Here is a 27,673-nt window from a genome sequence, read left to right on the forward strand (position 1 = left end):
GCACCCCAATTCTCTTTCAGGTAATTGTCAGTAACACAGCATTAAATATCAACATGAAGCAGGTTATTATTGTAGATCACACAGGGAGAACAAAGGGTAAAATATTTAACTGCAGCAGTGTTTGACTCTATTCTGTGCATTGAGAAAACCTGAAGTCATTTTCAAGTTCCACCATTTCTTACTTTTCAGTTGGATCAAGTTTCTAAACCTCCATTTTCCGGCTAATGAAAAGAAAATAGGATTCCATCTAGTCTCCTATCTACCTACTCCAGGACTTCTGTGAGGATCAAATGAGATGAGGCACGGGAAAATGCTTCACAGACATTTGGTTAAAGTGTCAAATGTTTGCACCTGGCTGTAAAGCAAGTCGTGTTCCTGGGATAAAGGAACTCCAAGGAGGCTAGTCACTAGGGAGAGAAAGCTGGGCATTGCTATGTGATGTCATTACCCAGTACCCACAGCCATCATTTCCAGGCTAGGCTGGGCTGTGGGCTGCATTTTGTACCGTGGGGTCTCGGCAGCATTGGCTAGGATTTGGTGGGCTGTGGCTCCGGGGTGGTGGCGGGGTCTGTGTCCCACTTGGGGAAAGCTGAGTGTTGCTTTGTGGGCACCAGGTCCGCAGTGCTCTTTCTCTGTAAATGGCCAGTGCATGTCATGGCAGCTCCTGTGTTCGGCATCTGCCCCCTGGTGGTCAGTGCGGGTCATAGAGACTGGTTAGACAGTTGGACACTTAGCATATTAGCCTTTAATATATATATATATATATATATATATATATATATATATATTATTTACTTCTTTTTAAAAAACTTATCTTTATTGTTGAAAGTATTACAGATGAGATATCCCTTTCCCCCCCCCCCCCCCATTGGCTCCCTCCACCCTGCATTGGCTCCCCACCCCAAGACCTTCACAGAACTATAGTCTGTGTCCATGGGTAATGCATATATGCATGTAAGTTTTTTGCTTTACCCCTCCCTCTCCCCCTTTTCCCCTTCCTTCTGAGATTCCTCAGTGTGTTCCACACTTCCATGTCTCTGGATCTATTTTGTTCATCAGTTTATTTTGTTCATTAGATTCCACATATAAGTGAGATCCTGAGATACTTGTCTTTCTCTCACTGGCTTATTTCGCTTAGCATAATACTCTCCCAGTCCCTCCAGGCTATCTCATAGGCAAGAGATCAACTCGAGATAGGTAATATTCAGTTCCTCATTTTATGGATGAGGCCAAGCACAGAGACATTGAGAAACAAAGATAGGTATTTAATGGTGGAGCTGTCATGAGACCATGAGGACCCAGGCAAATGTAGTACTAACCATGGAGGAAACAATACATTAAAAAAAAAAAGGCCAATTAAAAAGATTTGGCGTTGTTCATTCTTGGTATAAATTATAGAAATACAAACTCAAACAACTGTGTATTGCGACTTTACATTTTAGCAATTAAAAAAAATGTTAAAACCTATGAAGTATTTGAAGGAAAAGATACAATTTATTGATTATGATAATGTAAAATGCTTTAATTTCTTAGAAGTTAATGTAGGCAGTCATTAGAAATTGTAGATGTCATAGCATAGTAATTGTACTCCAAAGAATAGAGTCTGTGGAAATAACTAAAAGAGAAAGCAAGTCTTTTGGTTTTTTGTGTTTTTTTTTCTACCAAAACACATGTAATAGCAAAATGTTGTAAATAACCTAAATGCTCAAGCACAGAAGAATGAAGAGGAGCATGATGGTTTATTAATAGAATACATAGGCATTAAAATGATGATTTTGGAGAAGTATTCTCAAATGATGACACATGAGATGCTCTATGCAAAACACATAGGCTATCTATGATCTTCTTGGAGAGTAACTATGATCTTCTTGGAAAGTATCACATGTTAGCGCACTGAAAGCTTTCCCGCAGCAGAGAAATTTCTTATGCTGTTCAATAAGTATTTTCTAAACTTACTTTAAAACAGAACCTTTTTGTACCAGCTATTTATTGCTACATAGCAAACACCACAGGTTCAGGCAGTGTTCAGAAGAGATAGCTAGCCTCTGCTCTACTTGGTGCAAGCTGGGGCAACTCGAAGGCCTTGGACTAGAATTATCTGAAAATTGCTCAGTCACATGCCTGGTGTGGTGGTAGCCTACTCATTTTGCCTGGCCTTCCTCAAAATATGGGGGTTTGAGTTCTAAGGGCAAGCATCTCAAGAGAGAGAGATTCATATAGAGCCCTTATATCTTTAATGACTAAGTTTCTGAAGATATCTAGTGTCACTTCCACTACTCATCAAGGCAGCCAGATTTCAGGGAAAGGGGAAAGAGATTACGCCTCTGGATGACAGAGTTTGGAAGGGTATGTGGGAATAGAAATATGTCTTTGGCCAGTTTTGCCAAATATAATCTGTCACATATTTTTTTTCATGTAATAACTATTAATTTCTAAAGTTTGGTAAATGTTGATGGAGGTACTTCAAAAGCTATATATAAAATATCAGAGGCCTGGTGCAGAATTCATGCATGGGCGGGGTCTGGCCAGCCTGCTCCGATTGGCCCCAGTCGGGTCTGGGCCAGCCAGGGGGAGGGGCTGTGGGTGGTTGGCCAGTCAGCTCCACCCCTGATCAGGGTAAAGGGGCCGATCAGGGCCAAGTACATGTCAGAGCAACCGGTAATTCCGGTCGTTCTGGTGTTCCAGTCGCTTGGCTTTTATATATGTAGATATCCTATGTAATAAAAGCCCAGCGACCATAACTGTGTAACGACCAGAACGACAGGCGGCCTAGTCACTATGATGCGCACTGACCACTAGGGGCCAGATGCTCAACGCAGGAGGAAGGGTAGGGGGGTGCAGTGAGGCCTGGAGATGCATGCTATGGTCCTGGGATCCCAGGAACTGCAAGCTCAGAGCTTCCTTTCCAACAACAACAAAAAATAAATTGAAAAAAAAAGTGGCCTATACTGCCACCCTGGAAAGAACAGTGCCAGGAGGGAAAGGCCCCCCCAGGCCCCGCCTGGCCTGGCTTGCGTGCCACGGGCTCGCAGGGACTCACTGGTGACGTACAGGAAGTGCAGCCCCTCTGACTCCAAAGCCAGTCGCAACAACAGCTGCTTCCCGTCCAGCTCCATGGCAGATGCAGTGCTGCCAGGACACCTCAGCTCCCACTTCCAGCCTCTGGCTTTCTGCCTGCCCCTTCCTATACTACATAGGCTTGGGGGCGTGGCTTCGGCCTCCCCGGCCAATAGCGCCATGTCAGCTCCAGCTTTCAGCTTCTGGCTTCCTGCTCCCCCCCACCCCTTTGCATACTATGTGTGCTTGGGGGCGTGTCTTCGCCCCCATCCCTCCCCTGCACCAGCCAATAGCACCGCAGTTAAACCAGAGAGTGGTAGGACACAGCTACCAGCGCTGGCTGGGCATTCATTTGGCCGTGTGACTGATGTCCATGTGCAGTTACACTGCATGTTTACATTTGTAGGGAAGCAGGGCAGCCTGTTCCTGCTGCCCGCATCACCTTCTAGGCTAAGAAAGGCCTGCTGATCTCCGTGTTTCTCCTCCCGTCCAGAATCAATACCTCTTGGGAATGATCCCAGCGATGGCCCTAACACACACTCAGTGTCACTAGCATAGACATTCCCAGTCATTACAGCCTGTTCCTCACCCCGCAGTGCCCTGCTCCACCCACTGCCACTCCTCACCTGTCACCCCCTGAGGGCCACCTTACGTTATCCTATCTGAAATGTGAGCAAGATCTCAAATGCCCCCCAGTTAATAGCTCCCTTGCCCTACCTTTCTTCCTCTAAAAACCTTGCATTTTAAAAATATATATTTGATTGATTTCGGAGAGGGAAATAGAGAGAGAAATATCAATGATGATAGAGAATCATTGACTGGCTGCCTCCTGCATGTTCCAAACTGGGGATCGAAACCTTCCCTGGCCACTCCCCCTCTCCTCCCCCAGCCGGCAGGCCCCCGGTGGCAGCATGGCACTAAGGGAAGGAGTGGGGGTGGTAGGGAACCATGGGGTGGTAGGGCACTGAGGGCAGCGTCAGCATCTGGCATCTGTTCCTTTTGCACCCGGCCCAGCCATCATCACCTCCTCTCCCGACCCCACCAGGGCCTTCTGGCCCTGATGGGCCTGGCCCTGATCAGCCCTGATCTCCTGCCAGGCCTAGGGACCCCACCCATGCACGAATTTTATGCACTGGGCTAGTTATATATATAAAATATATACATATGTATATTTTTTTCACACACACAACATTTGGCCAAGGAAAAAAATCTCCTTTGTTTGACACAGTAAAGTAGTCCCAATTACTGCAGATCAATGAGGCAAAGCCATTCATATTTCTATGAAACAACAATAGGACCCAGAGCTTACTCTAGCTCACATATGTCCATTGACCACTTAGGTTACCAGACTATCTACCTCATTGCATTTCAAAAGAAACATCAAGTTTTCTTGATACTAAATCTTGTATATATTAGTGATGAAAAAAATCTTAATGTGACTTACAAGAAATCTACACAAATAAATACATATTTTTTTTTGCTAAACACAATTCTGGTTAATAAAGCTTATCTAAGGGGATTGATTCTTTTAATAACAATGTCTTCTTGAATTTTCTTTCTCATGAAAGCCTTTTTCAGAATGTTTTCCTCATGTAGTTACAGGGACAATATAAAGCAGAGAGAAAGTATTTTTTAATGGTGGTGCAAACACATTTTTAAATAGCTATTCCTAATTACCTTAAGGCAACATAAATGAAGGCAAAGTGAAAAGATCTAACGTTCATGGAAATGTAAAGCTCAGTGAGAATGAAAAATTATTTCCTATACATCCTTTCTCAAGAATCCCCCAGAGGGCTGGGCTGGCTCCACAAAAATGAGAAAGCAAAACCTTAAGAAAAGGTTTAAGCAACAGGAAGAGAAAAAGGAAATCCCATAAAAGATTAGGAAGACAGATCCAAGAATGATACCTGTCCATTAGAGATAAGGGATAGCAGCCAGGCCATATTTCAATAAGGTGATTCAAGAAGTTAAAGGCTGTCATCATCAAGACTCCTCACTGGCTATTTTAATGGTCTCTCTCTCTCTCTCTCTCTCTCTCTCTCTCTCTTTCTCTCTCTCCTGAACTTGATCAGTCTAGCAAGAGATTTATTAATTTTATTGGTATTTTCAAACAACCACCTTTTGCTTTCACTGATTTTCTCTATCTTTTGGTATTTCCTAAGTACTGATTTCTGCTTTTATATTATTTCCTTGTTTCTAGTCACTAATGGATTTGCTTTTCCTTCTCTTAAAATGATAAATTTCTCTCTTAGCACTGCTTAACATACATTCCACAAATTTTGGTATGTTGTTTATCATTCAGTTTAAAATATTTTCCAATGTCCCTTATGATTTCTAATTGACTCATAGGTTATTTAGAAGTATAGTGCTTAATTACTAAATATTTGGGACTTTTTTTTCACATTATTTTCTTTTTAGTTTAATACTTAATTCTGTTTTCTATAGAGAACCTACTCTGGATGACTTCAATCTTTTAAAATTACTGGGACTTGTGTTATGACCCAGCATATGGTCTATCATGGAGAATGTTCCCATAGTGGTGAAGAATGTATATTCTGCTGTTATTGAATATATGTTCTATAAATGGCAATTAGGTCAGGTTGGATTTTATAGTTGTTCAAGGTTTGTTTACTAACTGATTTCTGCCTACATTTTTGAACAATTGTTGAGAAAGGAAAGTTGAAATACCTAATTATAACTGGATTTGTCTATTTCTCCTTGCAACTCTATTGCTTTTTGCTTCATATATTTTAAAGATCCTAAAAGACCCTAAAAACCAGTTACATCAGGCCTGTCTGGTGTGGTTCAGTGGTTGAGCATCAACCCATGAACCAAGAGGCCACCTATTCTAGGTCAGGGCACATGCTGGGGTTACAGGCTCAATCTTCAGTAGGGAACATGCAGGAGGTAGTAGATCAGTGAACGTTTCTTTCTTATCAATGTTTCTATCTCTCTCTCTAAAATCAATAAAAACATATTTTTTTTAAAAGAAAATAAATAAAAAATATAAATAAGTGCTTTGTATGGACCAGTGATGACAGTGTGCCATGGACTGAGGAGAATGATTTACTCTGTTTTCTATGCAAAAGGTTCATTAAAGAAAAAAAAGATTCCATTTTCTTTTCCTAAATCAGAAGGCTCCATTTTAGACTGTGGAGATGAACAAACTATAAAAATAACTGTGTAATTATTATTATTCAGGAAACAACTGAATAGCTGTCCAAGTAACCAACTCACCATATATAACTATACAAATGAATTAAAAATAAGTAATATTTATATCATTTATATTTTCAAGAGAAGTCATTTCTGACAATAATAGTCATCACAGAAAACTAGCAAAATCGCTAAGCTGCTAACGACAAATTAGGGAGAAAAAATAGATTCTAAGTACTTGCATTCTAAAAGAATAAAGAAACAGAAAAAAGGGGAAAAAAAATTCCCCTACCAAAGGCTATAAACTGTTTTATTTGGCTCACACAGTGGCAAAAGTGGATTTTTCACTGTCAAATATTATGCTGATATTGAAAAATTAGAACTTTTCAAAATCTGTATTTCTGGTTTCTTTCAAAAAAAATCGTAAAATATGATTTGACTGGTCTCTTATTTCCACTGAGAAAGAATTATAGAGCTGAACAGAGGTGCCCCATTTACAGGCCACGTACTCTCCAAGGTTCCATTGTGCCATCTGACGTGCAACATTATTTGTATTTTGTACCCTTCATATGTCACTCAAAATTTTACCAAAATGTTTTTAAAAATTTGCTTAGTAATGCAAGCATGTTATTACCAGAGGCATGAACAGAACATGCTAAGTAAAAGGATATGCTCGTTCAAGACAAATCTTTGGGGACACAAGAAATAGTGACAAAAGATTTGGTATTCAGGGGCAATACTGTATTTGAAACTATGACAGGGTTTTTGGAGGGTTAAAGAACAAGTTCTTAACATGGTTAAAGAACAGATTAATGAATACATTTTAAAAAGTGCAGTGAATAGTAGTTTTTGTTAATTATTGTTTCAAGTATAACTCTATGGACTGAGTTGTGCTCACACAGCTAATAGAAGCTACTTCTTCATTCTTTTTAATGGATTTGCTCTCTTCCATGATAATGTACCAATTTTATCAACTGCCTGTGGTAAATAAAATCTGATACTTCCTGTCAAGATGGTGTTAGGGCATAAAAATGTGTGTCTGAATACGAATAAAAGTGGTTGTCAGGTCATTTAGACAGGGCCAGTAATAAAAAGTAAGCAAGTTTAGCAAGTCAAATTACAATCTGGCAACCTTAACCATTTAAATGAGATTATTTATGAGGCTATAGTTATTACTTACCTTGAGTGTTTATCTTTTAAAGATGTTTTCTGTAAACCATATAACCTTCAATATCTACTGCCCACATGCAGAAACTGATATTCTCAATAAACATCTAAAAGAGAAACATAAGAAAATATCATAAATTTGAGTTTATACATATGGTCTCATTTATTTTAAATGTAAAAGCAGATCTTGAAATTATTCTTTCTGACTTTCTTTAATGAGTTTGGACAAAGGGAGGTGTATAACAAAGGATGTGTTTTATGTAAATAAACTGTACTAATGATGAAATTTTCACATTAGAAGAATCAAAGGTCTGTGGAACATATATTGTAATCCATGTCATTAAGTTTAGCACTTTCTACAGTACTAAATTTATCTGGCTGCCTAGTTCCTACGAACATTTTTTAAAATATAATTTTAAACATATTGATTCTGATGTCCTACATGAACATAGCCACACTCCAGAAAATATTTTCCTTGTTCAAAATAGATAATGAAAAATAATTCTTGATTACATTTGAGTTGGTTTTAAATGCCAAAAAATAATAAAAATCAACTGATTAAATATATCTGTCCCCATGAAAAGGTCAAAAGTTTATTCCTTATCAATTAAACTGCCCAATCAGTACTTTACTCAACCTAGTGAAGCTTAGCAGAGATCTTAAAGAGAAATTGCCTCTAAAATGGAACTAAAATTAGCCAGAGTAAAATGTTCTTTGCTAAAAAAATTTGATTCTAATTTTCTTTGCTTTTTTTAAATGGGTCAGAGACAAGCAGTTAGGGAAAAGAGGATTTGGATCCTACAGTGTCATACTTTTAGTATGTGGTTTGGAGTACAATAGATTCCCAAGCCAAATATCAATAATTTTTGGATTAGCAACATCATTCTTCTTTTTGGTCATTTGTATACATCCCTGTTGCTCAGTTGCAGCTGCACATTAAAACACTTGGAACTCTTGAAAATGTATCAAGATTCAGCCTATTCCTTAGGTATTTTGATTAATTTGTATGATGTGGGGCCTGGGCCCAGCTATTTTTAAAAAGCCTTAAGGACATATATTTGTTCTTAAGGTAAGAAATAATCTCACTGCAACTATTTACTTTCTATAGATTAATTAATAAAACACAAACTGTAAAAACAATACTGTCTACTCAGGTCTATGAAAACTACTGAAATACTTGCTAATCTGATTACTAAATATTTAAAATGACTTCAATGCTTCCATGACACACACACACCTATCTCAACAACTCTAATATCTTAGATTACATGGATCCAAGCATGACATAAATGGCAATTGCAGAGAATTCAACACTATAAGGACAAAAGGTACTACTTTAAAATGTAAATTCCCAGATTACATGCCCAGAGATCCTGATTCAGAACAACTAGACTAAGGCCACAGTGTCTCTATTTTTAAAGACCAAGGTCTACAGTCCCAGTGAAACAGTGCTCTAAGTATTTATGAACACTGACTCCTAATTGACCTCATTAGTATTTATAAAAATACTTTTTGAGTTTTAGTCCAAGATTACATTTCTAATATTAAAAGATAATCCTGAGACTCACTAGGTAAGAAATAACTTTAAACATACAATAAATAGAACTTCAGCAATAAATCAATGCAGATAAGCTAGAATAATGTTTATGGATTATATGTTTTGTAAGGTTTGGTATCCTCCTAAGTAAACTCTGCAGGTAATCAATAAAATACTTGTGGCAAACAACAATAACAAACCAACCAACCAAATTCAGGTTATATTACAAAACGAAAATTTAGCCTAGACCTCCTATATAACTAGAAACATGCCCTCAGTGTCTCAGAATTAAAAATTTTTGTCCCTAACTTAATAGGGGGAAAAAGCTCTCTAGCATCATTTTCTCTGTTTAAATACAAAGCCAACATTTTTAAAAAGAAAAAGTGACAAACCATTTCCCTCAAGAGCATGAACATACTAACATAACTTCTAAAAATAACAATGTATAGGCTGTTAGCATTTTAGTTTTGAAAATTCTTATAAATGGGTCCAGAAATACTTTGCAATGAAAATAATATATTCACACACACATACCCTTTAGATTTTTTTCTGAAAAAGAAATGTCTAATAAACAGAGGTAAATATCTGAGTCTCTGCTACACATAATAAGGATGGTGATCTCAATTACTACTTAATCTTTAAAGATAAGTATACTTATTTTCTTTCACCCTATTTTATGCTGCTAAAGATTTCAGGTTTTCCTATTAAGTTAGCATCAATCTTCAGTTTATGACTACAGCTGATCCCCCCCTCCCCTCTCAGGGCCGGTGCTGCTAAATAGCCCGTAAACAGTCATGGGCTTCCCAAATGTCTTCACAAACAGGAAGCTATTCTACCTCTAAAATCTATGGTGGGCTGTGTATCTGCCTCTATGGTCTGCAGCTATGAAATGAAGTCCCAGTGTCCTTTGGCAAGATTCCTGTTTCTACTATCTGACTCCAGCTGCCTTTTGCTGTTTATCTCTTACCTCTTGGTCAACCAAAACCAGGCTCGGATACTGCTTCCTCCTTGAAGGAAATTTCCATCCATCTGACACTAAAAGCTCTCTTTGTCTTCTGATTTCCTACACTAATTATTGCAAATTACTTTATTAATTAATCAGGTACTCACTTATGGTCCCTTATTTTTATTTTTTTGTTATTATTTAGGATTTGGCATGTCTGTTTTATTCCTTCAAGTAGATTATCATTTTCCAGCAAGTCCTAGAAAAACCATTAAATAAATATGTGATGATTTCATTTGTTGGTCTCCCTAGTAATTTTTAATTCTGAGTATAGTATTTTACAATGACTGGGTAAGAAACTCAGCTTTTCTTTTTATTATACTCTATTACTATGAATGATTTAAAAACTGTAGTCTCCCTCTGCTGCATGAATTTTCCCACCTCTTCTGAGGACTTCCATAGCTAACTCTTTTAATGGCTCATAATCCAGGAAATTTGGGTTAACTGAGAGTAACAGTATATTAATTACCATTATTAATAACAACTGAATTAACAAGAATGAACATTTTTTCAATAAATTGGGGTCTTTTAATATACTTAGTACAGATGTTATAGGAAACATGATTTAGTGTTTCCTTAGAAAAACTACATTTTTAATAAGAACCAATAACTCTAAATCACACAATACTCCACATCACAAAATAATTCAATTTATGTATATTGCCTTTAATGATTGAAAAATACAAGGTTCTAGATAGATAATAGACATTGCTAAATACCTCCAACATTTTTCCCATTAAGTTGCTTAGACTTCCTTGTTTTTAAATTCACTAATAAGAACATTTATTGATTGCTAAATTCTAAGTAGCATTAATTACTTTCATCCTCACAACAATCCTAAGAAGTGCTATTTTAATCTACATTTTAAAATAAGAAAATTTAGGGTAAGAGAGATTAACCTGCTCAGGGTTTTACAGCTAAAAACTGGCAGACTTGGGTTTCAAACTCATGCAGGCTACAATTGACTGTAGTAATTCTTGAGGCCCCATCCACTAAACTAAAATCAACAGTAGCTCTGGAAGACTTACCTAATATATCTTCACATAAATTTCTGCCTTATATCTTTAGCAAGGTTTGCCAGGTTTCCCACGCTAAGGTTGGTCCACTTCTAGTTTTCTTCTTCACAAAAAGATGATTTCTAAGTCCCCATTTAGCTCTACATACTTTCTATTATTTCTGTGCAATCCTATCTAATAAAAGAGAAACATGGTAATTGGCGTACGACCGCTACCCTTCCCATTGGCTAATCAGCGAGATATGCAAATTAACTGCCAGCCAAGATGGTGGCTGGCAGCCAGGCAGCTTGAAACTAACATGAGGCTTGCTTGCTTCAGTGACGGAGGACTCCAAATTCCCCGCCTGCCTTGCTGGCCTCTGAGCTTGCAATTTAAGAAACATTGTAACAAATATAGAAGCTAAACAAAACCCCAGAAACCTGCTTTCACAAGCCGGGATCTCAGAGCTGGAGTTGATACAGAGTTTCGATTATAGAACCGAAACAAACCAGATACCTGCTTTCAAGAGTGGAGGCCTAAGAGCTGGAGCCTCAGAGCTAAAGCTGGCCCAGAATAAAAAAAGAAAAAAGAAAAAAAGGAGCGGTTGGGAGCTTCCGCCACCCGCCAGCCTGAAAACAGCCCTCAGCCCCTCACCCAGACTGGCAAGGCACCCCAGTGGGGACCCCCACCCTGAAGGGTGTGTGACCAGCTGCAAACAGCCATCATCCCCTCACCCAGGCTGGCCAGGCACCCCAGTGGGGATCCCCACCCTGAAGGGTGTGTGACCAGCTACAAACAACCCTCAGCCCCTCACCCAGGCTGGCCAGGCATCCCAGTGGGGACCCCCACCCTGATCCAGGACACCCTTCAGGGCAAACCAGCCGGCCCCCATACGTGCACCAGGCCTCTATTCTATATAGTAAAAGGGTAATATGCCTCCCAGCACCGGGATCAGCGGAGCCGCGAGGCCTCCTGGCACCGGGATCAGCATGACAGGGGGCAGCGCCCAAACCCCCTGATCACCCTGCGGCTCTGTGTGTGACAGAAGATGGGGCCACAACCTCCCTATCGGCCCCGCTCTGATCGTGACAGGGGAGGGAGCCCCAACCTCCTGATCAGCCCTGCTCTGTGCCTGATACGGGGGAGCTCCCCAACCCCCTGATCGCCCTGTGGCTCTGTGTGTGATAGGGTGCGGTGCCCCAACCCCCCCCCCCCCACGGGCCCTGCTCTGTGTGTGACGGGGTAGAGCCATAACCTCCCCATTGGCCCTGCCCTGAGTGTGACAGTGGCAGTGCCCCAACCCCCTGATCGGCCCTGCTCTGTGTGTGACGGGGGGCGGTGCCCCAACTCCCCTATCGGCCCTACTCTGTGAGTGACAGGGGGGAGCTCCCCAACCCCCTGGTTGACCCTGCTCTGTGCGTGACAGGGTACGAAGCCCCAACCCCCCTGATGGGCCCTGCTCTGTGTGTGACAGGGGGTGGCGCCACAACCTCCCTATCGACCCTGCCTTGAGTGTGACAGGGGGCGGTGCCCCAACCCCCCAATCGGCCCTACCCTGAGCGTGACTGAGGGTGGCATCGCAACCTCCCAATCCACCCTGCTCTGTGCATGACAGGGGCCGGCGCCCCAACTCCCCAATCGGCCCTGCTTTGAGCCCGACCAGGGGCTGCACCTAGGGATTGGGCCTGCCCTCTGCCACCCAGGAGCAGGCCTAAGCCAGCAGGTCGTTATCTCCCGAGGGGTCCCAGACTGCGAGAGGGCACAGGCAGGGCTGAGGGACCTCCCTTTCCCCCCGAGTGCACAAATTTTTGTGCACCGGGCCTCTAGTTTACATAATAAGGGCTCTGTGAGACTAAGAGTTACCCTAAAAGCCTCAGTCTTGTTTCTGAATATAATGTTCTATAAGCCTATTGTAATTAAGATCCTTTAAGCATGGTTCAATACTGGGATATAATTTATGGTTTTACCCTTTTTTTTTCAATTTTTTAAAAAATGAAAAACTGCTTTCTTAAAATATTACTGCACTCCTAATTTTAAAATATGGCAGTTTCTATAGGAAGAAAATATGCTTTCTACTTCCCTGAGCTATGGGGACTATATCTAAACATAAACTTTTACAGGTGATTGCTTTTTATAGCATTAGCAGTATACAATTTCATAGCCCTCAAGAACCCATTCATTCTGATCTGATAGGTGACTTTTTAAAAAGAATTCTAATTCACAAATTTCATATATGACTTAATGGAAACATATCATAGTAAGAAAGTATATAAAATAAAACTCTATATAGTATTTTATGTCAACAGAAAACAAATATTCAAAAAATTAAAAATATTTTAGCCTATATTTGCTTTTTTAAAAATTCCAAATTTCTTCCATTTCAAGCTCCAATTATGCACTCCATGCAACATGTGTTTTTCTCAACTGTTTTTTTTTTTTTTTTATCACAAAGAACAATCTTAATCTGACATATTCAAGCCATTGCTAAGTACCTATTAGGACCATTATTAGGTTTATTCCAGATTACTCTTTTAGTGGACCTTGTAAAACTTTTGGTTTTATTGCAATATGGTATTTTTTGGGATAAACAGCATAAGTCTCTTATTGTATATGCCTAAGTCACTTTCAATATAAAGAAACATTGGTAATTCTAAATCCTGTCCACCAAATTAAGCCTTATCTTTAGTCCTCCTGGAATTTGTCCAGATGATTTGGCTCAGTAAAAAACTATTTTAAAATCCAAAGCACCTGAAGTTCTCTCTATGAAAGTTGACGATAACCAAGTTATTCAAGGTATTACTAATAAATTATATATTAATAATTATATATTAGTAATTATATATTTTCACTAGAGAAAGAAAAAGAAGCAATCCTTTCTTTCACATTCTTCTCCCCACCAGCATTCTCTGAAAATGTCCATCTGAAGTAGACAGGGAATCTTTCCAGCTGGAACAAGTAATCCATTTGATTCTGATAGACAATTATTTTAGTTACATCTTTTATTTGGAGAATACCAGTGAGTGATTTGGGGTACACTAATAAGCAACCACTTTAAGAGCTGACCTATCTGAAGACAAAGAATTAAGAACAATATTTTGCCAAAAACAGTACCAGAGCATGCACATTAACATTCTGGCAATAATAAATTCAACCTAAGTCTTCTTATCCAATTGGGTTTGTTGAGCTGTTAGGGTTGAAACCCAGCAAATGGGCTAGGAGTTAATTTATTACTTTAATTCTATATAGTTTATACCAACCTCAAAAATATGGTCCTTGAAAAACCACTGTGAATTGAGAACTCAAGATTGAGAAAATGAGTATGCTGTAGAGAAAAAGCAGGATTGGAAGACTGAAATCATGTCAATATGAAGGATTATGTGAATAGGTTTACATTCAATAAAACCATTTTTTAAGAGAAATAATTTCCACTTATGCTACCATGCACTAGAACTTTTCAAGGACTTCCTCTGTGATAGTGTACAGAAATGTACTGCAAAACTGCTATATTTACTATTACTATATTTTATAAAGCTCTTTTACCTTTGGAAATAATAAATGTAAGAGTGACTTTACTCTCTTCCTACCTTCAAATGATGGCACTGTTAGAAGTTTATGACTAGGACGATGCAGATGTTATCTTCCTCATGTCTCCTCAGATTCTGCCTCTAGCCTTTCTGAGTCCTAAGTTGTGTATCCTACACATACCTAGCAGTATATACTCTTTTATCTTTTCCATGGCTTACTTAAAAAATATCACTACCATTGACATCACCTCCATTTTCTTTTCTAAAACATCATATTCCTCTTTTTCTTATTATCATCATCAGCAGCAATTGCTTAAATTTCCAGAATGCTAGAAATGAAATATTTTTCAATACTAGGAAGTTGTGAGGAGGAAAAAGAAGGGAAGAGAAGAAAAGCAATGATGACAACTACTGTTGATTCTAGTGATCAGGATTATGCTAAAAGTGTAGATGGAATTACTGGGCAAAGAAAGAATTTCAACATCAGAAGGTATGCTTAAATTCCCTCTGAAACATGGTAACCTTGAAGGTTACCATGATTTTATGAATCTATGATTAGGAAGTACAAGACATTTTATGAGCAAACAAGAGAAGAATGCTTTGAAAGAACGCATTCACAAATCAAACACCAAAGTTGTACTGCCCCATTTTGGAGGCAGACAACAGAAATTCACACACATTTAACATTTAATTTGCTAAAGAAATATGGGAAAAAAGTAGGCATTAGTTGGACCAGCATTTTATTACACAGTACATTTAACTAACTCCCAGGTTGAAACAAACACAAAACACTATAAATTGATGGTGGGGCAACATAAATAATAAAACAAAAATCTTGGGACTGATGATGAAACTCATGCCACCAAATAAAAAATTGCAAAATAAGTGGAATTTAGCTCAACAAAAGAATAGGAGCGTCTTTGTGTATGTGTGTGCGTGCACGAGAGGGAGGGAGGGGGGGGGAGGGAGGGAGGAAGGGAGGGAGGGAGGGAGAGAGAGAGAGAGAGAGAGAGAGAGAGAGAGAGAGAGAGAACAAAAATTAGGAAGCCTTAAAGAAGTTTCACATATTCTAAAGTATTTTAATGGTGCTATAATAAAATTTTTGGGCATTTGACATAAAAGACACTAGTATCCCAAAGAAAAATACTATTATAAAAATAGATTTCATGAAGCTATCATAAAACTATGTCAATGCTAAAAAAACCCCAAAACAACCAAAAAGCCAGGTCCAGAGTATGAACCATAATGCTTCATTTACATGGTAGTAACAAAGATAATAGGTCTAAAAGCGATTCTGTTGTATTGAACCAAACAAATTATTAGATGTTGTAGGAACTTAAGAAGAAAATAATGAATCAGAACTCAAAAAAAAGTCTTTATAAAAAATGTCCTCAATATAAAAACAGAAGAAAATCATGTAACTTAAATGTTCCATAATATGTAAACACCTGCCTTATAATATTTATGGCATTGATGAGGTAAAACATTATCTTTTTATACAATGCATATTTCAGCCAAAGTGACTTTTCAAACAAAAATAAATAAATAAATAAAAGAAACCCTCCAAAAGGTAGAGTCCTCCTTAATGAAAATAAATCCTGAAAGTATTATCCAAAGCTAACGGAAGAGATATAACTGAAAAAAAAAAAAAAAGCAACAAGTACTTGTATTTTGGAACAATACTTAAAAAGTTATAAAGGGAAAAAATGGAGAAAAACCAGTAAAATAAACATTTAAATTCTACCATAATTTCTAACAAAAACAAAAAGATAGTAGGGAGAGGTGTTAGAACTCTGTGCAAGGAGGTGAAGAAATCCCCATATGTCAACACATTGAAAGAATAAAATGACAAGTAGAGAAAATGCAAATAAAATTACAGAAGAATAGGAATATCGTCCTTAGTGATGTCTGAGAAGGAGGGTAATGTGACTAGAGTATCAAAGCTGCAGCATTTGGGGGAAACACAAGGCTCAGACTTTCTGTAGAATTTTGGTGCAGGCACTCATAAACAGCAAAAGAAACCATATTATGTGAGGAAATCTGTGAGCGAGCAGTAATGCCTGATTTTACAATGTCTGGAAATAGCTATCTTTTACTGAAAGAGAACAATATTTCAAATCCTACCAAGAACAGCAATTCTATGCCAACCTGCCAAATAATGTAATTTTGTTAGAGAAAATAACACATTGACATAAGACTAAAATCCTTATAAACAGAAAAAGATGTCTGCATTACACAAATTACTTCCAGGAGTAAACAAAGACGAGATCATTACTGGCTCGGTGAGATAACTGAAAGATGAAAAAGTGAACTCTGAATATGAGAGACTGCAACCAAAAAGAGCTTCTGAGTTATTCCTGTTTATTATAGGTTTTTCAGGCTTAGAGGACTATCCTGTCAAGTTTCATTTTTGAGGTTCATAAGAAATAAATGGAATTATCATTTCAGATCTTTCAAAGGTGATAAATCCAAAGCTACACATTTAAACTTGAAATATTTCCAGAAATTTGCTCCATCTTCTCTGTTTACAATGAAATGAAATGACTGTGCAGAAAAATAATTACTTAAATGTTTAAACCAAAACATTATAGGATATTTTGCTCTATATGAGTCATATAAGTCCTAATACCACATATAGGTCCCAATGCTCCTCAATATTAATAAAATATTAAAGGTTCCCTATATTGCTGGCATTTATAATGCTGTGATTTTTCTGATGGCTCAATAGCACTGAGAATACAGCTGGAGATACCACTGCAGATACTAGTACAGATATAATAAAATGCACCTTATGCAAATATATATAATACAAACTTTAACTCAGTACAATAAACTGCAAATCAGTATGTGGAAGTAAAACTTAGTAGATGGGTTCATGGTCAGTAAAAATTAAAAATAAAATATTTAAAAATATCTATTGATTGGATGGTTGCAACTAAGTAATTGAAACAATAAATAAAATGAAATATTCAATTCATTCATAAAAAAATAATAAAAACAAATTATCTTAAAGCAGTCATTATGTTGGCCATACATGCCTCTCTATTGGATTGCATCAGGTAAAATTATTATTTTTATTGATCAAAAGAGGCTAAATATTGATAATTACATACAGTTCAAAATAAAAGAATTATAGTTAATATAGTTAACTCCTTTAATTCCATGAGATAATGCAATGCAAACCAAAAAACAATATATTCAATGCTTAAAAATATGAATTTCAAGTAATACTACATTTCAAAGAACACAGAAAAGGTGAAAGTGAAATAAATACTATCAGTGATTTCTGTTGCTCCCGTATTATGAAATTAAGAATTAGATTGTTAGTAAATTTAAACATCCTATCTAATAATAGACAAACACGGTAATTAACCATACCTCCGCTACGCATACCATTGGCTTAATCAGCAGGATATGCAAATTAACTGCCAACCAAGATGGCAGCCGGGAGCCACTCACCTGAAGAGAACATGAGGCTTGGTTGCCTCGGCGATGGAGGAAGCCAAGGTTTCCCGCCTGCCGAAGCACGGCTCTGAGCTCCGGATGCAACAATGTTGCAATTATAGAAGCTAAACAAACCCCAGATACCTGCTTTCAGCCAGCCAGCCTCAGAGCTGGAGCCACAACAAAGTTTCAATTACAGAAGGTAAATAAATCCCAGAATAAAAAATAAAAGAAAAAAAGGAGAGACTGTGAGCTTCAGTTGCAGGCTTGGCCTGCCTGAAAACAGCCCTCAGCCCCTCAACCAGACTGGCCAGGCACCCCAGTAACCCACACCCTAAAGGGGGTGTGGCCAGCCTGAAAACAGCCATCAGCCCCTCATCCAGGCTGGCCAGGCACCCCAGTGGGGACCCCCACCCTGAATGGGGTGCAGGCAGCCTGAAAACAGCCCTCAGACCCTCATCCAGGCTGGCCAGGCACCCCAGTGGGGACACCCACCCTGAAGGGGGTGCGGGCAGCCTAAAAACAGCCATCAGCCCCTCACCCAGGCTGGCCAGGCACCCAAGAGGGACCCCCCACCCTGATCCGGGTCACCATTCAGGGCAAACCAGCTGGCCCCCACCCATGCACCAGGCCTCTATCCTATATAGTAAAAGGATAATATGCAAACTGACCCTAACAGCAGAAAGGATGGGAATGACTGGTCACTATGACATACACTGACCACCAGGGGGCAGATGCTCAATGCAGGAGTTGCCCTCTGGTGGTCAGTTAGCTCCCACATGGAGCTCAGCCACAAGGCAGGCTGATGGCTGCCAGTCCAGCGGTGGTGGTGGGAGCCTCTCCTGCTTCCTCAGCAGCGCTAAAGATGTCCAACTGCAGCTTAGGTCTGCTCCCCGCTGGCAAGTGGACATCCCCTGAGGGCTGCTGGGATGCCAGAGGGATGTCTGATTGCCAGCTTAGACCCAATCCCCTGGGGAGCAGGCCGTAGCCAGCAGATGGTCATCCCCGGAGGTTTCACAGACTGTGATAGGGCACAGGCCGGGCTGAGGGACCACCCTGCCCCCCGCCCCGCCCTCGAGTGCACAAATTTTTGTGCACTGGGCCTCTAGTATATTATAAAGATTATTAGGTAAAACTCAGCATTATTTTATTCTTCTTGGATGTGCATAGAGAAGATGTATCAAGAGGAAAGTTATAAATGACAGCAAATTTATATTTGGAAGAAAACCAAAACAACAAAGTCCTTTATGGTATTTACAACTAGTTAATATTTTTTGGCCAAAGAATGTATGGTGTGAGTTTCCTCCACCAAATTATTGCTAGTTCATCATTTTTATAAAATGGCTGACTGAAAATAAAGGCAATCTATATTAACTGGCAATTGATCAATTAATCAATCATTCAATCAATCAATCAATGTAATTGAAAATGAACCAGATATCTATATAATAAAAGGCCAATGGCTGTAACAACCAAAATAACCAAATGAATGGTCACCAGGAAGTACATGGAGCACTTCTCAGTCCCTGCCCCGAGGCCCACAGGCTCCTATCACAGCAAGGCTGGTGGCGGATGGGCACACAGGGTGGCAGGCGGGTGGGCAGTGTGAGGCAGGCACAGTGAGAGGGGCTGGGCCTGATCCGCAGCTGCTGCTGAGGATGTGGATCAGGCCTAGAGATAGGCCGGGAGAGAGAGGCAAGCTGTGATCAGTAGCTGCCACGGAATCTGCGGATCAGGCCCAGAGAGACAGGTGGGGCCTGATCCACAGCCACAGCGGAGGCTGTGTATCAGGCCCGGAGATAGGCCTGTAGAGAGAGATAGCTGTCAGCGGGCCTTTCTGGATTTCCCAGGAGAGCCAATGACTGCCTAGGAGGCGGAGCTTTTGAAGCTGACTAGCATAGAGATCGACCAATCAGAACCAAATCTGGGTGAACTGCGAGGAGCCAATGGCTGCCTAGGAGGCAGAGCTTTTAATGCTGACTGGCATGGAAACCGAGCAATCAGAACCAAATCTGGGTGAACTGCGAGGAGCCAATGGCTGCCTAGGAGGCAGAGCTTTTGACGCTGACTGGCATAGAAACTGACCAATCAGAACCTAATCTGGGTGAACTTCAAAGGCAGAACCTAAGGTGGGGGTTGAGGAGGGGTTATAAGGGCAACAGCTGTTTGGTGTAAGTTGTAAGAAAGCGGTTCAATTTTTTAATAACCGGTTTGGCACTATAGTGCATATGGCTGGCTATTAGTCCAGATATATGAGTTATGTATTTGTGTCTGCCAAAAGCATCTCCTCCTGCTGAAAAAGGCTCCCCCCACCCCATGTAAGCAATCCTGTCCTATATAATCTATCTATACTAATAAAAGGGTATAATGCTAATTAGACCAGGACAACCGGGCATCTTCCGGACTACCAACTTCCTTCAGAACAAAGCCATGGTATTGGGGTCGAGGCAGAAGCAGCTAGGGGTGAGATCAGGCTGGCAGAGGAGAGCAGCTAGGGGCGAGATCAGGCTGGCAGGGTAGGGCAGTTGGGCGATACCAGGCCTGCATGGGAAGGCCATTGGGGGCAACCAGGCCGGCAGAGGAGGGCCATTGGGGGCGACCAGGCCAGCAGGGGAGGGTAGTTGGGGGTGACCAGGCCAGCAGGGGAGGTCAGTCAAGGACTCAACCAGGCTGGCAGGGGAGGGGCATTGGGGGCATTAGGCAGGCAGGCAGGTGAGTGGTTAGGAGCCAGTGGTCCTGGATTGCGAGAGGGATGTCCGACTCCTGGTTTAGGCCCAATCCCTGTGGGCCTAAACCAGCAGTTGGACATTGCCCGAGGGGTCCCAGATTGGAGAGGGTGCAGGCCGGGCTGAGGGACACCCCCACCCCCGGTGCATGAATTTCATGCACAAGGCCTCTAGTTTATGTAATAATAGTTTAGCAGAAATCTTGAGGAAGTCTCAATTATGCCTAATATTAAAATGCATCCAAACAACCAAACATAAAAATGAAAATTAACACAGTATTTAAAATGTTATACACCTAATTATAACATTAGGTACATCATAATTACCTATTTTGATATATCTAATGTTTGGTCAGAATGAACAGTGAGGCTACACCAGTTGATAGAATACTAAAGAGTGAGACCTCCATGCTTGTTGGGAAATGGCCACTGCTCCAGCTTCTCCACATGGCCCTTCTCTAGGAACCTGTGGCCCACCAAGAGTTCTAACCACTAATGAGATACCATCTAGCAGCACAGGGGGCCTCCAAGACCTGACATCCACTCAGATTGGTTGGTGCCTGGGCCATACCAATTGTTATGTATTTCCAACCTCTCCTCTGTTTAACACGGGGATAGCAGTGGAAGCTTTGAGTCAGACTGCTCTGCTACTTGGGTAAATCACTGGAGTTGGCTGAAATTTCAACTTCCTTTTTTAAAATGGAGTGTTTTGTTTTTATCAGCATGGGTTTATTTTATGCAGTCAGCTTAATAACACTTAACATTTACTTACTATAAAGGTAATCAAAGAATACATTTTTTATAAACACAACATTTGAAACTGGGATTAACAGATGACAATTGCAGTCTTAACAACAGTGTAAACATTGAAGAAATCTGAATCTGAGGCTTATGGACTTTCTAAAATACTTTCTGAAACACAATTTGACAAACACTGTTTCCACAACAAGCTCTTCCCACAAACAGGCCTTTCTCAGCCTTAACTGTCTAAAGATGACACATTCCCTGTCTGTTTTATAGATTATATGTTTTGGAAGATTTAGATCTCCCAGAAGGTTTTGTTTGTTTTGTTTTTTTAAACCTCACTGGGGGACATGCTTAGAGAGAGGAAGAGAGAGAGAGAGTCAGAAAGCCCCCCCATAAGCCTCCTGACTGGGGATTAAACCCGCAATCCAGGTATGTGATCTGACTTGGAATCAGACAGGCAAACAATGCTCAACCAACTGAGTCACTCTGGCCTGGCTGTCCCAGAGGGGTTTCATCTCCTCACCCACGTGATGAAAATTTTCCCCTGTGAGACCATCTAATTCTCTTTGCCAACTCTTCCTCTTCTAGGTCCTGTTGTCTCACTACCCAGAGACACTCACTGTTAACATAAAATGAAGTTATTAATAGCTACCAAGTAGGCCTGATTGTGTATTACACAAAATGACATACAATTTTTTTTTATCACATGGAAACATAGTAAATACTACATGAAAAAATAAGCAAAAATGACAGTACTTTACTCACAAATAGGTCATGTTTCAAACATTCATTTTTGAAGCCAGTAGACCGGTAATTAGAATGCATTTCCCCCATAATAGTCATACAAAAGCAGTTACATATGTCAACAATTTTATAAATTCCCATTTTATCCATAATTTACTGTTTTCACACACACACACACACGCACACACACACAAATTAAGCATTCGTATATGCTAGGCACTATTTTAAGAATTTAATTTTTAAGTTATTTAGTCTTCAAACAATCTTATGGAATAGTATGTTCTTAACATGCCCACTTTACAAATGAGGAGATCAAGGCAAAGGAGAGGTGGCATTAGCTAGGAAGTGGCAGAGCCAGTCTTAGACCTGGGCAATCCAGCTCAAGGGCCTATGTTCCTAATTACTATCCTATATTGTCTTTAGAGTTATTTGTATCATAAAACATATAAATGTTTATAAAAATCAAAACATTGGGAAGAAATACACAGTAGTTTCTCAACTTGTGATATAAACAAAACTGGTCAAACTGAGCAAAAGGAAGAAGGATACTGAATAACTCACAGAAATACATACAGGCTGAGACAGATTAGATTTGTGGAGAAGAGAGTGGCCTGCCTACTGTCAAAGGCTTTAAGTCCTGCTATCATTGGTTCTTCACCACAGCTAAAGTTCCTGAGTTACTCTTTGTTTTCTTTCTTTTTTTTTTTAAATATATTTTATTGATTTTTTACAGAGAGGAAGGGAGAGAGATAGTTAGAAACATCGATGAGAGAGAAACATCAATCAGCTCCCACTGGGGATGTGCCTGCAACCCAGGTACATGCCCTTGACCGGAATAGAACCCGGGACCTTTCAGTCCGCAGGCCAATGCTCTATCCACTGAGCCAAACCGGTTTTGGCTACTCTTTGTTTTCTTATTTACATTATCGACCATCGGCTTTTACAAAATGTTACTAAAAGGGTGGGAAATGCAGCAGGAAATTGGGGGTGATTGACATGGTTTGATTTTTTCCTCTTCTTTCAGAGTAAGTAATTTTAAAGACAGTCTACAAACAGGCCTTAAGTCAACTGGTATCAGCCTGGGCTCCCCAAAATGAATTCTCCAGAGTGACCAAGCTCTTACCTGGCACTTTTCCCACAGATCAAGAGAATGGGTGTATTTGTTCTAAGGAGGTTAAACTCAGCTACTGTCTTGACCCCCATCTTCTTTGGACTACACTAGACCTAGGTCTTTTTACCCGTGGGGCACCTCTGAGTGCTCTGTGACCATTTGTGGCTTTGAGAGATGGCCTTTTAAATTCAGCTCTTGGTGTATTAAAATGGTATCTGTCTAATGTTCTCAGTATTTTTAAATTGCTCTTTAATACTTTCATTTGAGCATTTTATTACATTTTTACTTTATTACATTTTTATTTTATTCTCTTTATTTTTCTCTATCCCCATTTATCCCCCCATACCCTCTTCCACCTCCCCCTACAACTCCCACAATCACCACACTGTTGTCTGTGTCCAGAAGTTCTTCCTTTCATATTAATTTTTTTCTCGGTCCCCCCACCCCCTTCAACAGAGCTATGCTCTCTCTCTGAGTCGGTCTCTATTTTGCTTGTTAATTTAATTTGTTCATTAAATTCCACATATGAGTGTAATCATATGGTACTTGTCCTTCTCTGACTGGCTCATTTCATTTAGCATAATACTCTCCAAGTCCACTAATTCAAAAGAATATGTGCACCCCTATGTTTATTGCAGTGTCATTTACAACTAGAGGCCCGGTGCACGAAATTCATGAAGGGGGGGGGGGAGGTGAGGGCAGCGGGTGGCCCTCAGCCTGGCCTGTGCCTTCTCTCAATCCAGGACTCCTTGGGTAGGGTCCCTAAGCCTGGCCGGTGATCAGGGCCTCTGGGGGCTCCCCCCTCCCCCACCACTGGTCACCTCCCTCTGTGGGTGACAGGCATGGGGTGCGATCACTTGGCTGGCCTGGGCCACCCTCTGTGGGGTGATTGCTGGCCGGCCCTGCACACCCGCCACAGCATTGCTGGCCAGTGCCCTCGGTTTCCCTCTGTGGGTCGATCGATCGTGGGGCCCCCTGGTAGCCTGGGCCATCCTCTTCGGGGCGATTGTGGAGCCCCCTCCACATCCCCCATCGATTGTCCTGCTGGGCCTCCCTCTTTGGGGCAATTGATTGCAGCCTCCCTCTGTGGGGCGATCGTGGGGCACCCAAACCAATCGCATTGCACCCGCCTCGGCTGGCCTGGCACCAGTACATGTCATAGTGTGGTCATCTCGAAGGTCGTCCGGACAGTCATTCTGCTGTCCAGTCGTTCGGTTGATTTGCATATTATGCTTTTATGTTATTTACAATAGCCAAGATTTAGAAGCAGGTCAAGAGTTCATCAGTAGATAAGTGGATAAAATAGCTATGGTACATTTACACAACGGAATACTACTCAGCCATGAAAAGGAGGGAAATTTTACCCTTTGTGACAGCATGGATGGACCTGGACATTTTACTTTTAGTATCAAGGTGGCTGTTAAGTATTTTATTCACTTATTTGATATATTTAGTGCTCTGAATACTAGTTTCTAGTGTTTTAGAATCTTATTTACTATTTGTTTTCAATTCTTTAGCATTTTTAGGTAGCCCTAAACATTTACATTTGAGTATTTTAAGAGTATTAGTTTTATTTTAGATTACAGGTCTCAATATATTTTTTGTTATAATTACATTCAATTTTTAAGTTAAAATGAATTTTTTCCTTACTTCCTGTATTAGGACTTTACTATTTATATTGATTTTAGTATTTTAAAGTTGTGGTTAGAATTTCAATAAAAGGTTGATCATGTAAGTAAGATTCGTTTAATTACATAACTGTTAATTTTTACTAGTATTTGATGACTACTAATTTTAAGCTTGGGGGCACAAAGAAAGGAGAGGGATCTATAACACTAAGTATTTTCAGTACCATACAAATGCAAATATATTACCTTTATATCTGTCCACTTACTCTAGACAATTTTTCATAATTAAATAGGGAGGATTACCATGTTTTGGGGGCTTTGGGGTAGCTCTTAGTGGAGTTTCCGAGGAAGCAGACCCTGAGTGAGGCGCACATAATTTACTTAGGAGATTCAGAGTAACTGGCAGAGCAGTGGGAAAGTTGATAAGAGAAGGGCAGGCAGCTAATATAGGGTACATTAGTAAGCTAGCTATCACAGAAGACAACTGAAACTTAACCCCATGGGAGACATTGGCAAATGTTCTAAGATACATGTCTCCGAATTGTCTAAGTGAGGGCCAAGTAAGCTGACACCTGTCAGTTACTGCTTAAAGTCTTCCCTCAGTGCTTCCAGCAGCTCAAAGGCAGTCCTAAGACATAGATGCAGCTGCTGGCCCTTGGAAGGTTGATGTGCACAAAATAGTACAGGGCTATGAGAGCACAGAGATAGAGTACCACATTATCTGTAACATTAGCAAAACCGCGAGGCACCCCCAATCAACACAGTGATCATTCTGGCAAACTACATTTAGCCCTGAAAGTTGGTGAAATTTTGGCAAACCAGTTTTACCTGGAAGCTGAAAGTATGCTAACCATAGCTAAGCATTACTACTAATAAAGTAGTTTTAACTTCTCAATTCAAAATGCTAAAAAAAAAAAAAAGAAGAAGCAGCGTACTAAGACACTAGGAAATACATACAAGCCCCAGGAATAATAACAGCCCATGATTTAACTCTTTTAAGAAATACTCCTCACAGATTCCTATAATGTCCCAAACCATATGAGGGCAAACACCTATCAGAGCAAGGGATGTGAAGCTTCATCCCAAATCATTTGCCTGGCTGTTCGCCTAGCAAATGGCTACATGCCTACTGTAACTTGAAAGCTCATGCTATAAACACACACACACACACACACACACACACACAAACTACAGATTAAAGTCATTTGGTGGACCCTCAAATACTTTCTCCAAAAAGACCATACCTCACTGACCTAAGAAAAAATTTTTTTGTTCAGTTTAGAATTTTTCCTTAGCTTTAAAGTCTTTCCTGGTTCCTTTGGGTGTTCACCTGACTCGAATCTTTGGCCTCCTTCCTTTGGAGTGCTCCATACAGCATTTAGGTTTCCTGGCGTCAGCTGATAGGTGCCAAGCAGGAATGCTCCAGTCCAGGTTCTGGCCTCGCCATAATGCTGGAGCTGCTTTGGTCAATGAGATGCCAAGTCTGATAAATTATTATTTCTGGATCTTCATTCTGCTCAATGTCTCATTCTAGACTAGAGCTTATTACACAACTGGACAGCTAAATCAGACAGCCCTGTGGCCAGACGGGGCATCTTTGTTCACATATGCTTTCGAAGTGGGTTGATTAAAGAGTAATGATCTTTTTAAAGCTAACCATGTCAGTAAAAAAGCTAAGTATATATCTGTACCAAGACTAATATTTGTAGTTGTAATTATCTTTTTGCAGAGAACAGAGAAAAAAGATGGAAAGCAAGTGTGTGTGTGTGTGAAAGTGAAGAAATGACAATTCCCCTTAAACTGTGCTATGTAGCTATTTGGGACAATTATACCTATATTTACTACCACTGGATTATACTTCCACAATATAGTTGCCATGTATTGTTCTATTTCTACTGCGGAAAGTAATGCCCCAGAATTTGTCAAGGTGCCTCTGCTACTTCTCTGTGGCTCTGTGATTGTCAGACTTGTGTGGTTTAGTAAATTTTTTATTTATTGATTTGAGAGAGAGAGAGAGAGAGGAAGGGAGAGCGGAAGGGAGGCAGGAAGGGAAAGATGGAGGGAGGGAGGCAGGAAGGAATAGAGGGAAGGAGGGAGGGAGGGAGGGAGGGAGGGAGGGAGGGAGGGAGAGAGAGAGAGAGAGAGAGAGAGAGAGAGAGAGAGAGAGAGAGAGAGAGAGACTGGCCTAGAATTCCACTTATTTATGCATTTATTCATAGGTTGATTCCTGCATGTGCCCCACCAGATCAACTGGATGGAACCTGCAACCTTCAGACTTACTTTTTTTTTTTTAATTGATTTTTAGAGAGAGAGGAAGGGAGAAGGAAAGAGGAGAAACATAAATGTGACATCCAAACATCCTCCTGCATGCCCCCTACCTGGGATGGAGGCTGCAACTCAGGCATGTGCCCTGACCATCAAAATGGCAACCTTTTGGTGCAGGGGCATGGGACAATGTTCTAACCAACTGAGCCACATCGGCCTGTGCCAGACTTACTTTTAAAGTGTGTACTCATGGGGAGGGTATTTTGGGGTTGGGAAATGAAGGAGAGGTAGCATAAAAGGAGAAGGGTAAGATAATCACCTATAAAATATTTTCTTTCTCAAAATGAATAAGTCTGGTAAAAAAAATAGCACATAAATCAGAAAACACTTAGGAACAAAGAATAAAATCAAATTTTTATATTTTTAAAGACCAGTTTGCAGTATAAAATTACACTATTAATAACTCTTAGTACAACATTCATTCTATGTACAGTATGACTAATTTCTTTTCATCTCAAATTTTAATAACAAGAATATTAGAAATTCACAGTTGGAAGGATGGGCAATCCC

The 27,673-nt window shown here is 40.2% G+C and overlaps 1 protein-coding gene across 1 annotated transcript in view; it reads right to left on the reverse strand.

Moving 5' to 3' along the window:
- MBD5 (methyl-CpG binding domain protein 5) overlaps window positions 1-27,673 on the reverse strand; it is a 402,271-nt gene that overhangs the window by 251,836 nt on the left and 122,762 nt on the right. The window contains exon 2 of the mRNA XM_081096408.1: window positions 7,394-7,487. The gene's annotated coding sequence lies outside the window, so the exon portion shown is untranslated. The remainder of the gene's footprint in view (window positions 1-7,393; window positions 7,488-27,673) is intronic.

Source organism: Myotis nattereri, assembly GCF_964212035.1.
Source record: "Myotis nattereri genome assembly, chromosome: 7".
Lineage (NCBI taxonomy): Eukaryota > Metazoa > Chordata > Mammalia > Chiroptera > Vespertilionidae > Myotis > Myotis nattereri.